We start from the raw sequence: 12,433 nt of genomic DNA on the forward strand, positions 1-12,433 counted from the left end.
ACTTCCTCTTCCTCTGAAGTGTTTGGGAGATGGAAAGCTGAACGCTTCCACGGGACATTGTGGAGATGGTTGGTGACCCAGGTGGTGGTGTTGCTGACAGATCGTCTGTTTGCGGGGTGGCAGGTGCCGGTATCACTACAGAGGTGGATGAAGAGGCCGAGACTGCAGCAGAAGAGGAAGCAGGAGGAGCCAGAGACCTTTCTTGGTTTTGAAGGTGTCTACTCCACTGCAGCTCGTGCTTTGCACTTAGATGCCTGATCATGCAGGTTGTGCTCAGGTTGAGAAGGTTTATGCCTCGCTTCAGGCTCTGATTGCACAGGGTGCAAACCACTCGTGTCCTGTCATCATCACATTTTCTGAAGAACTTCCACGCTAGAGAACTCCTTTGAGCTGGCTTTGGTGCGCTCGGTCCCTTGCTGCGTTGGGCAGTAGCAGGCGTAGTGTCTAGGGCACGGCCGCTCCACTTCTGCACCCTTCTCCCTCTTCTGCTGTGCTGGTGGCTCTGTGCAACCACCGCCTCCTTCTCCAAACTACTCAGGTCACCTGCATGACCTTCATTCCATGTGGGGTCGAGGACCTCATTGTCCTCCACATCATCTTCCACCCAGTCTTCACCCCTGCCCTCCTTGTCGGTCTCCACAATTCTGAGTGCCGCAGCAGTTGGCACCTGCGTTTCGTCATCATCAGAGACGTGCTGCGATGGTCCTTCCATGAACTCATCTTGAGAAATAAGTGGTTGGGCATCGCTGCACTCAATCTCTTCCACTTCTGGGGCAGGGCTAGGTGGATGGCCCTGGGAAACCCTGCTGACATAGTCATCAAAAAGAAGAAGAGACTGCTGCATGACTTGGGGCTCAGACTGCTTGCCTGATTTGCAAGGGGGTGAGGTGAAAGACGGTTGGACATCGGCTGCAAGTGCCAACTCTGACCTTTCTGCAGTAGACTGGGTGGGAGACAATGTGAAGGAACTGGAGGCACTGTCAGCAGCAAACCAATCTACTATCGCCTCTACTTGTTCTGGCCTCAACACCTGTAGAGGCGCATGATGCCCTACCAAATACTGCTGCAGGTTCTGTCGCCTACTCACACTTGAGGAAGGTGTTTCACTTGTGCGTGTAGCTGGCACAGATCGACCACGTCCTCTCCTTGCAACAGGAGCTCTACCAGCAGCACCACGACCCAGGCCACGGCCCCTATTTGACGGTCTCCTCATATTTCTGTAATTTATGATCTTGCCCTAGAAAGGTGTTTATTGAAAAGCAGAACAAAACAACAACAGTATCGCACGGGTGTATCTTACAGTCAAATATGCAAACTATGCCGCAATTTAATTTTTTTTACCCAAAAGGGTGTTTATTAAATAGCGGAATAGAAAAACAGTATACAAATACAACGGGTGTACCTCACAGTCAAATATGCAAAGTATGCCGCAATTTACTTTTTTTCACCCCAAAAGGGTGTATATTGAATAGCGGAATAGAAAAAAGGATATAAAACGGTGTATCTCACAAGTACAAACACAGACTAGGCCCCGATTACAATTTTTTGCACCCTAAAGGGAGGATGAGGAAGAGGAGTAGGAGGAGTTCGGAACAGGAGGCAAACTGAAGCGCCCTGCAATCCTTGGCGGTGGAAGGAGATGCGCCAAACAAATTTAAAAGGTGTATCTCACACGTACCGATACAGACTATGCCGTAATTTAATTTTTTTCACCCCAAAAGGGTGTATATTGAATAGCGGAATAGAAAAAAGGATATAAAACAGTGTATCTCACACGTACAAACACAGACTAGGCCCCGATTACAATTTTTTGTAACCTAAAGGGAGGATGAGGAAGAGGAGTAGGAGGAGTTCGGAACAGGAGGCAAACTGAAGCGCCCTGCAATCCTTGGCGGTGGAAGGAGATGCGCCAAACAAATTTAAAAGGTGTATCTCACACGTACCGATACAGACTATGCCGTAATTTAATTTTTTTCACCCCAAAAGGGTGTATATTGAATAGCGGAATGGAGAAAAGGATATAAAACGGTGTATCTCACACGTACAAACACAGACTAGGCCCCGATTACAATTTTTTGTACCCTAAAGGGAGGATGAGAATGAGGAGTAGGAGGAGTTCGGAACAGGAGGCAAACTGAAGCGCCCTGCAATCCTTGGCGGTAGAAGGAGATGCGCCAAACAAATTTAAAAGGTGTATCTCACACGTACCGATACAGACTATGCCATAATTTAATTTTTTTCACCCCAAAAGGGTGTATATTGAATAGCAGAATAGAAAAAAGGATATAAAATGGTGTACCTCACATGTACAAACACAGACTAGGCCCCGATTACAATTTTTTGTACCCTAAAGGGAGAATGAGGAAGAGGAGTAGGAGGAGTTCGGAACAGGAGGCAAACTGAAGCGCACTGCAATCCTTGGCGGTGGAAGGAGATGAGCCAAACAAATTTAAAAGGTGTATCTCACAGGTACCGATATAGACTATGCCGTAATTTAATTTTTTACACTCCAAAAGGGTGTATATTGAATAGCGGAATAGAAAAAAATTCATAAAACGTGTTATCTCACACGTACAAACACAGACTAGGCCCCGATTACAATTTTTTGTACCCTAAAGGCAGGATGAGGATGAGGAGTAGGAGGAGTTTGGAACAGGAGGCAAACTGAAGCACCCTGCAATCCTCGGCGGTGTAAGATGCTCCCAAAAAATTGGAAAGGTGTATCTCACACGTACCGATACAGACTATGCCGCAATTTAATTCTTTTTACCCCAAAAGGGTGTAGATTGAATAGCGGAATAGAAAATATGATATAAAAAGGTGTATCTCAAACGTACAAACCCAGACTAGGCCCCGATTACAATTTTTTGTACCCTATAGGCAGGATGAGGAGTAGGAGGAGTTCGGAACAGGAGGCAAACTGAAGCATCCTGCAATCCTCGGAGGTGGAAGATGCGCCCCAAAAATTTGGAAGGTGTATCTCACACGTACCGATACAAACTATGCCGCAATTTAATTATTTTTAGCCCAAAGGGTGTAGATTGAATAGCGGAATAGAAAATATGATATAAAAAGGTGTATCTCACACGTACAAACCCAGACTAGGCCCCGATTACAATTTTTTGTACCCTAAAGGCAGGATGAGGATGAGGAGTAGGAGGAATTCGGAACAGGAGGCAAACTGAAGCACCCTGCAATCCTCGGCGGTGGAAGATGCGCCCCAAAAATTTGGAAGGTGTATCTCACACATACCGATACAGACTATGCCGCAATTAAATTTTTTTTACCCCAAAAGGGTGTAGATTGAATAGCGGAATAGAAAATATGATATAAAAAGGTGTATCTCACACGTACAAACCCAGACTAGGCCCCGATTACAATTTTTTGTACCCTAAAGGCAGGATGAGGATGAGGAGTAGGAGGAGTTCGGAACAGGAGGCAAACTGAAGCATCCTGCAATCCTCGGAGGTGGAAGATGCGCCCCAAAAATTTGGAAGGTGTATCTCACACGTACCGGTACAAACTATGCCGCAATTTAATTATTTTTAGCCCAAAGGGTGTAGATTGAATAGCGGAATAGAAAATATGATATAAAAAGGTGTATCTCACACGTACAAACCCAGACTAGGCCCCGATTACAATTTTTTGTACCCTAAAGGCAGGATGAGGATGAGGAGTAGGAGGAATTCGGAACAGGAGGCAAACTGAAGCACCCTGCAATCCTCGGCGGTGGAAGATGCGCCCCAAAAATTTGGAAGGTGTATCTCACACGTACCGATACAGACTATGCCGCAATTAAATTTTTTTTACCCCAAAAGGGTGTAGATTGAATAGCGGAATAGAAAATATGATATAAAAAGGTGTATCTCACACGTACAAACCCAGACTAGGCCCCGATTACAATTTTTTGTACCCTAAAGGCAGGATGAGGATGAGGAGTAGGAGGAGTTCGGAACAGGAGGCAAACTGAAGCACCCTGCAATCCTCGGCGGTGGAAGATGCGCCCCAAAAATTTGGAAGGTGTATCTCACACATACCGATACAGACTATGCCGCAATTAAATTTTTTTTACCCCAAAAGGGTGTAGATTGAATAGCGGAATAGAAAATATGTTATAAAATGTTGTATCTCACACGTACAAACCCAGACTAGGCCCCGATTACACTTTTTTGTACCCTAAAGGCAGGATGAGAATGAGGAGTAGGAGGAGTTCGGAACAGGCAGGAGGCAAACTGAAGCACCCTACAATCCTCGGCAGTGTAAGATGCGCCCAAAAAATTGGAAAGGTGTATCTCACACGTACCGATACAGACTATGCCGCAATTTAATTATTTTTACCCCAAAGGATGTAGATTGAGTAGCGGAATAGAAAATACGATATAAAAAGGTGTATCTTACACGTACAAACCCAGACTAGGCCCCGATTACAATTTTTTGTACCCTAAAGGCAGGATGAGGATTAGGAGGAGTTCGGAACAGGAGGCAAACTGCAGCACCCTGCAATCCTCGGCGGTGGAAGATGCGCCCCAAAAATTTGTACAAAAAATAAAGGAACAGAGCGCACACCGCCCTAGTGTAACACCATTTATTTGAAGTTAATAGAAGCCATAAAAACAGGTACTCACAAACAGATAGGAAGTCATGCATGGAAATAAATATCCCCCGATGATGTTTACAGGGCTCTCTCCTCCTAGCCTCGGCGGCTCAGCTGTTCGTCCTGCACTAGTCAGTGAGTATCGTACGGCTAAGCCAACCACCTCGGATTACTCAAGGAGACTCGATGTGGTGAGCCTGCGCACGGTCCAGCCGCCGCCGCACACCCTCCAAGAGCTGGATGCTATAGCCGCTCAGAGAAACTGACAATGCGGTTAAGCAGAGGGAGACTCCACGATCGGGACCCAGAGCATGACTTGCATGGGGTTGCTAAGGACAACGTTTCGGAGGCGTAGCCTCCTTCTTCAGATCTCAACACCCCAGAGATCCTTTGCCCTCATTTATATAACAATATAGCGGCTCCTCCCCTCACTATTTCTTATAGGGACATGACAATAGAGAGCCTGTAATCAGGGGCAATAATATCTAAACATTCATATATATCCATGAATTGTACATATCTAATAAAAATTTATAAAAGTGAATAAGTTCATAATACAATAAAAACTTTAAAAAACTTAAAAAAAAAATATATATATATATATATATATATATATATATATATATATATACATATATAAACCTACATGACACTGTGGAGACTAGACTAACAAAACAAGATAAACACCATATATGTGCACATATGTATCTCAAAATATTCCCGTATACTGATACTGGGTACGTATAAAGGAACACACATGCCAACATATATGTACACTGACATAGAAGACCATAAGAGATGAGGAAGATATAAATATATGCTGACAACATGTAAAATATATAGACTAGTACATACATAAAAACAAAGTTTTAAATCAAAGTGCGAACCTCCAATTCCTCATTCAAGCCATCGGGGGACATAGAGTTAAACGTAAATATCCAATACGTTTCGCGCATACATAGACGCGAAAATCTTTCACCTTCTGATAATGTCATAGGGATGGCTTCAATACCAAATAACTCTAACCCCTCAGTGCTGCCCCCATGTACTTGGCAAAAATGACGGGGAACACTATGTTTGTCTTTCTTTTGTTCGATGAACCGGCGATGTTCACCAAATCTGGTTCTCATAGCCCTCACCGTTCTGCCCACGTAGAATAATCCACATGGGCACCGCAGACCATGTACAACAAATTGTGTGCCGCAGCAGACAAACTGTTGAATATTAAATGTCCGCCCATCTTTTCCAACAAAGTGCTTTTTCCCATGGTGCATGAAATTACAGGCCATGCACCTTTTGAGTTTACATCTATAAGAGCCCACCATATTTAGGAATAACGGGATATTATTTACTGACCGTTGTTTCTTGTTTTTAATTTGACTAGGAGCCACAATATTCCGGACACTTCTAGCCCGTTTAAAAACGATCTTAGGTTTAGTAGGAAGTACTCTACATAGGGCGGAGTCTTGCATAAGGATGGGCCAATGTTTTTTAATGGCCCTTTTGACAGCCCAATGTTGATTTTTTAAACTTGGTAATAAAGAGGGTATTAGAGGGTTCCTCACTTTTACCTTCAATCCTTCTACTCTCACCACCCATAGTATACCTATCAATGGCCTCATCAATGTGCTCCTCACGGTACCCTTTTTCTAGAAATCTTCTCTTTAATATATCAGCCTGCACCAGGTACTCTGAGACTTCTGTAAAATTCCTACGCAACCTACAAAATTGGCTGTGGGTTATATTCTCCTTCCACTTAGGTAAATGGCAACTTGTACGATGTAAGTATGAGTTGCCTGCAGTCTCCTTAAAATGCGTCCTAGAGGTGATGTTTCCATCAGCATCCCAGGATAGATCTAAATCCAGAAATACCAAAGTTAGCGCATCGACTACATGTGTGAAGCTGATACCATAGGGATTGGAATTGCAGTAGGCCACAAATTCAGAAACTGAATTGAGGTCACCATCCCATATGATAATCAAATCGTCGATGTAGCGCCCATAATAAACAAGATGCTTGGCAAATGGGTTCCGGGTCCAAATATGATTTTTTTTCCCAGAAACCCATAAACAAGTTAGCATAGCTCGGCGCAAAATGTGCACCCATAGCTGTGCCAGCAACTTGTCTATAAAATGAGCCATCAAACTGGAAGTAGTTTCTTTCCAGCGCAAATTTAGTGCACGAGCATATAAATTCAGACTGAAGCGGGTGCATGTATTCCGCCTCAGAAAGAAAATACTCAACTGCTCTTAACTAGGGTTGAGCGAACACCTAGATGTCCGTGTTCGACGGGTTCGGCCGAACTTTAAAAAAAAGTCCGGGTCCGTGTCCCGGACTTTTACCGAACTTTTCCCGGACACCGAACCCCATTGAAGTCAATGGGGACCCGAAGTTTAAGGCACTAAAATGGCTCTAAAACACCAAAGGAAAGGGCTAGAGTGCTGCAAATGGCAGCAAAACGTAATTAAGAGCATGGCAAGTGCTCTGCAAACAAATGTGGATAGGGAAATAACTTAAAACAACAAAAAAAAACAGAAAAATAAAACAATGTTCTTCTTCATCTCTGAAGGACGAGGCCCATATGGAGTAGGAGGGAGGTTAAGGTGGTGGTGGATGTGGCGGTGACATAGGCGTGCGCACAGGGTGTGCTGGGTGTGCCTGGGCACACCCTAATCACCTAGGGCACATAGCATTGCCAGTGAGGAGATGGGAAAGATCTCCCTGGGACCTGCTCTGCTCTATTTCTCCTTGCCTACAGGTACATGGCCCCGATACATTACTCTCCCTGCTGGCAAACACATGCATGTGTATTTCAACTTTGGGGTGCACACCTTAATGCAATAGGCTGCGCACACCTATGGGCGGTGTAGGTGGAAGCGGCGGTGGAGGAGGACCAGGGCCGGATTAACAGCATCATGGGCTTGGTGCTGAGGATTTTGAAGGGCCTTAGGGCCGTGCCTTGCCATGCACCCAGAGGAGGAAGGGTGCAGCCATGCATGCCTAATTCAACATGGGATGCTGTCTCTGAAGCCCATAAACACATCCATGCATCGCCAACTGTCCCTCCTTGTCCGGCCTTCACGCTGTGTGGGGAGGTTCTGAGGGTGCTGCCTGGGGAAGCGAGCATAGAAGCCAGACTTCTGTGTTTACAAGTGACAGAAGAGCGGTAACAGTGAATATGGCCAACCCGGGGCCTATATAAAAGGTAGGGGCCTGGAGCTGCAGCTCCAATAGCCCCTACATTAATCTGGCCCTGAGGAGGAGGACGAGGTAGCCAACACTGCTTCTTTTCACAAATTTTAAATGAGGGTACACCCCAAAAGAGTGAGAAAGAGCAAAAATGGAACAATGGGTGGGTAAGGTCGGTATCCATTGCTATTCTGCATAAGGTACGGAAAAGTCCCGTGGGATCCATGCCTGGTTCATTTTAATGAACGTGAGCTTGTCCACATTGTCTCTGGACAGGCGGCTGCGCTTGTCTGTTATAACGCCCCCAGCCGTGCTAAATACCCGTTCAGATAATACACTGGCTGCAGGGCACGCCAGCACCTCCAAGGCGTAAAGGGCAAGCTCAGGCCATGTGCCCAATTTGGAGACCCAGAAGTTGAAGGGGGCAGACCCGTCATTCACTACATGTAGGCGTGTGCACACATACTGCTCCACCATGTTGGTAAAATGCTGCCTCCTGCTAAGACGTTCCATCTGAGCTGCTGGTGCTGCTGTTTGTTGTGGCGTGCTGACAAAGCTTTTCCACATTTCGGCCATGCTAACCCTGCCTTCTGAGGTGCTGGCGGTGCCCTGGTTGCGTTGGCGACCTCCTCCTCCTCCTCCTCTGCCTTGTGCTTCCACTGTGGCCCCGCTGTCAGATGGGAATGCCAGCAGCATGGCGTCTACCAGCGTGCGCTTGTACTCGCGCATCTTGCGATCGCGCTCCAGTGAGTGAATTAAGGACGGTACGTTGTCCTTGTAACGGGGATCCAGCAGCGTGGCCACCCAGTAATCAGCACAAGTTAGAATGTGGGCAACTCGGCGGTCGTTGTGGAGACACTGCAGCATGTAATCGCTCATGTGTGCCAGGCTGCCCAGAGGCAACGAAAGGCTGTCCTCTGTGGGAGGTGTATGGTCCGTGTCCTCTGTATCCCCCCAGCCACGCACCAGTGATGGCCATGAGCTGGCCTGGGTGCCACCCTGCTGTGAACATGGTTCCATCTCCTCCTCCAGCTCCTCCTCCTCCTCATCCTCCTCATCCTCCAGAACTGTGCCCCTGCTGGACAATTGCGTCCCTGGCGTTTGCGTGTGCAGGAACCCACCCTCGGAGCCCCTTGCGAATGACTGCCCTGAAAGCCTTGGAAATGTTACCTCTTCATCCTCCTCCTCCTCCTCATCCTGTGCCACATCCTCTTCCATCATCGCCCGAATTGTTTTTTCAAGGAGGCATAGAAGTGGGATAGTTAAGCTGAGAACGGCGTCATTGCCACTGGCCATGTTGGTGGAGTACTCAAAACAGCGCAACAAGGCACACAGGTCTCGCATGGAGGCCCAGTTAAATTAAATAGCGGAATAGAAAATATGATCCAAAAAAAGTGTATGTATATCACACGTACACAACCACACTAGGCCCCAATTACTATTGTTTGTACCCCTAAAAGGCTAGATGAGGAGTAGGGGGAGTATGGAACAGGCAGCACCCTCAAACCTTCAGAAGTATGAGATGAACCCCAACAACTTGGAAAGGTGGATCTCTCTCACACGTACCGACACAGACTATCCCGCAATTCAATTGATCCTCAAAGGTTTTTATTGAATAGCGGAATAGGAAATATGATCAAAAAAAGTGTATGTATCTCGCACGTACACAACCACACTAGGCCCCAATTACTATTGTTTGTACCCCTAAAAGGCTAGATGAGGAGTAGGGGGGGTATGGAACAGGCAGCACCCTCAAACCTTCAGAAGTATGAGATGAACCCCAACAACTTGGAAAGGTGGATCTCTCTCACACGTACCGACACAGACTATCCCGCAATTCAATTGATCCTCAAAGGTTTTTATTGAATAGCGGAATAGGAAATATGATCAAAAAAAGTGTATGTATCTCGCACGTACACAACCACACTAGGCCCCAATTACTATTGTTTGTACCCCTAAAAGGCTAGATGAGGAGTAGGGGGGGTATGGAACAGGCAGCACCCTCAAACCTTCAGAAGTATGAGATGAACCCCAACAACTTGGAAAGGTGGATCTCTCTCACACGTACCGACACAGACTATCCCGCAATTCAATTGATCCTCAAAGGTTTTTATTGAATAGCGGAATAGGAAATATGATCAAAAAAAGTGTATGTATCTCGCACGTACACAACCACACTAGGCCCCAATTACTATTGTTTGTACCCCTAAAAGGCTAGATGAGGAGTAGGGGGGGTATGGAACAGGCAGCACCCTCAAACCTTCAGAAGTATGAGATGAACCCCAACAACTTGGAAAGGTGGATCTCTCTCACACGTACCGACACAGACTATCCCGCAATTCAATTGATCCTCAAAGGTTTTTATTGAATAGCGGAATAGGAAATATGATCAAAAAAAGTGTATGTATCTCGCACGTACACAACCACACTAGGCCCCAATTACTATTGTTTGTACCCCTAAAAGGCTAGATGAGGAGTAGGGGGGGTATGGAACAGGCAGCACCCTCAAACCTTCAGAAGTATGAGATGAACCCCAACAACTTGGAAAGGTGGATCTCTCTCACACGTACCGACACAGACTATCCCGCAATTCAATTGATCCTCAAAGGTTTTTATTGAATAGCGGAATAGGAAATATGATCAAAAAAAGTGTATGTATCTCGCACGTACACAACCACACTAGGCCCCAATTACTATTGTTTGTACCCCTAAAAGGCTAGATGAGGAGTAGGGGGGGTATGGAACAGGCAGCACCCTCAAACCTTCAGAAGTATGAGATGAACCCCAACAACTTGGAAAGGTGGATCTCTCTCACACGTACCGACACAGACTATCCCGCAATTCAATTGATCCTCAAAGGTTTTTATTGAATAGCGGAATAGGAAATATGATCAAAAAAAGTGTATGTATCTCGCACGTACACAACCACACTAGGCCCCAATTACTATTGTTTGTACCCCTAAAAGGCTAGATGAGGAGTAGGGGGGGTATGGAACAGGCAGCACCCTCAAACCTTCAGAAGTATGAGATGAACCCCAACAACTTGGAAAGGTGGATCTCTCTCACACGTACCAACACAGACTATCCCCCAATTTAACTGATCCCCAAAGGTTTTTGATTAAATAGCGGAATAGAAAATATGATCCCAAAAAAGTGTATGTATATCACACGTACACAACCACACTAGGCCCCAATTACTATTGTTTGTACCCCTAAAAGGCTAGGAGTAGGGGGAGTATGGAACAGGCAGCACCCTCAAACCTTCAGAAGTATGAGATGAACCCCAACAACTTGGAAAGGTGGATCTCTCTCACACGTACCAACACAGACTATCCCCCAATTTAACTGATCCCCAAAGGTTTTTGATTAAATAGCGGAATAGAAAATATGATCCCAAAAAAGTGTATGTATATCACACGTACACAACCACACTAGGCCCCAATTACTATTGTTTGTACCCCTAAAAGGCTAGGAGTAGGGGGAGTATGGAACAGGCAGCACCCTCAAACCTTCAGAAGTATGAGATGAACCCCAACAACTTGGAAAGGTGGATCTCTCTCACACGTACCAACACAGACTATCCCCCAATTTAACTGATCCCCAAAGGTTTTTGATTAAATAGCGGAATAGAAAATATGATCCCAAAAAAGTGTATGTATATCACACGTACACAACCACACTAGGCCCCAATTACTATTGTTTGTACCCCTAAAAGGCTAGGAGTAGGGGGAGTATGGAACAGGCAGCACCCTCAAACCTTCAGAAGTATGAGATGAACCCCAACAACTTGGAAAGGTGGATCTCTCTCACACGTACCAACACAGACTATCCCCCAATTTAACTGATCCCCAAAGGTTTTTGATTAAATAGCGGAATAGAAAATATGATCCCAAAAAAGTGTATGTATATCACACGTACACAACCACACTAGGCCCCAATTACTATTGTTTGTACCCCTAAAAGGCTAGGAGTAGGGGGAGTATGGAACAGGCAGCACCCTCAAACCTTCAGAAGTATGAGATGAACCTCAACAACTTGGAAAGGTGGATCTCTCTCACACGTACCAACACAGACTATCCCCCAATTTAACTGATCCCCAAAGGTTTTTGATTAAATAGCGGAATAGAAAATATGATCCCAAAAAAGTGTATGTATATCACACGTACACAACCACACTAGGCCCCAATTACTATTGTTTGTACCCCTAAAAGGCTAGGAGTAGGGGGAGTATGTAACAGGCAGCACCCTCAAACCTTCAGAAGTATGAGATGAACCCCAACAACTTGGAAAGGTGGATCTCTCTCACACGTACCAACACAGACTATCCCCCAATTTAACTGATCCCCAAAGGTTTTTGATTAAATAGCGGAATAGAAAATATGATCCCAAAAAAGTGTATGTATATCACACGTACACAACCACACTAGGCCCCAATTACTATTGTTTGTACCCCTAAAAGGCTAGGAGTAGGGGGAGTATGGAACAGGCAGCACCCTCAAACCTTCAGAAGTATGAGATGAACCTCAACAACTTGGAAAGGTGGATCTCTCTCACACGTACCAACACAGACTATCCCCCAATTTAACTGATCCCCAAAGGTTTTTGATTAAATAGCGGAATAGAAAATATGATCCCAAAAAAGTGTATGT

The sequence above is a fragment of the Pelophylax lessonae genome (genome assembly GCF_965119305.1).
Source record: "Pelophylax lessonae genome assembly, chromosome: 2".
NCBI lineage: Eukaryota > Metazoa > Chordata > Amphibia > Anura > Ranidae > Pelophylax > Pelophylax lessonae.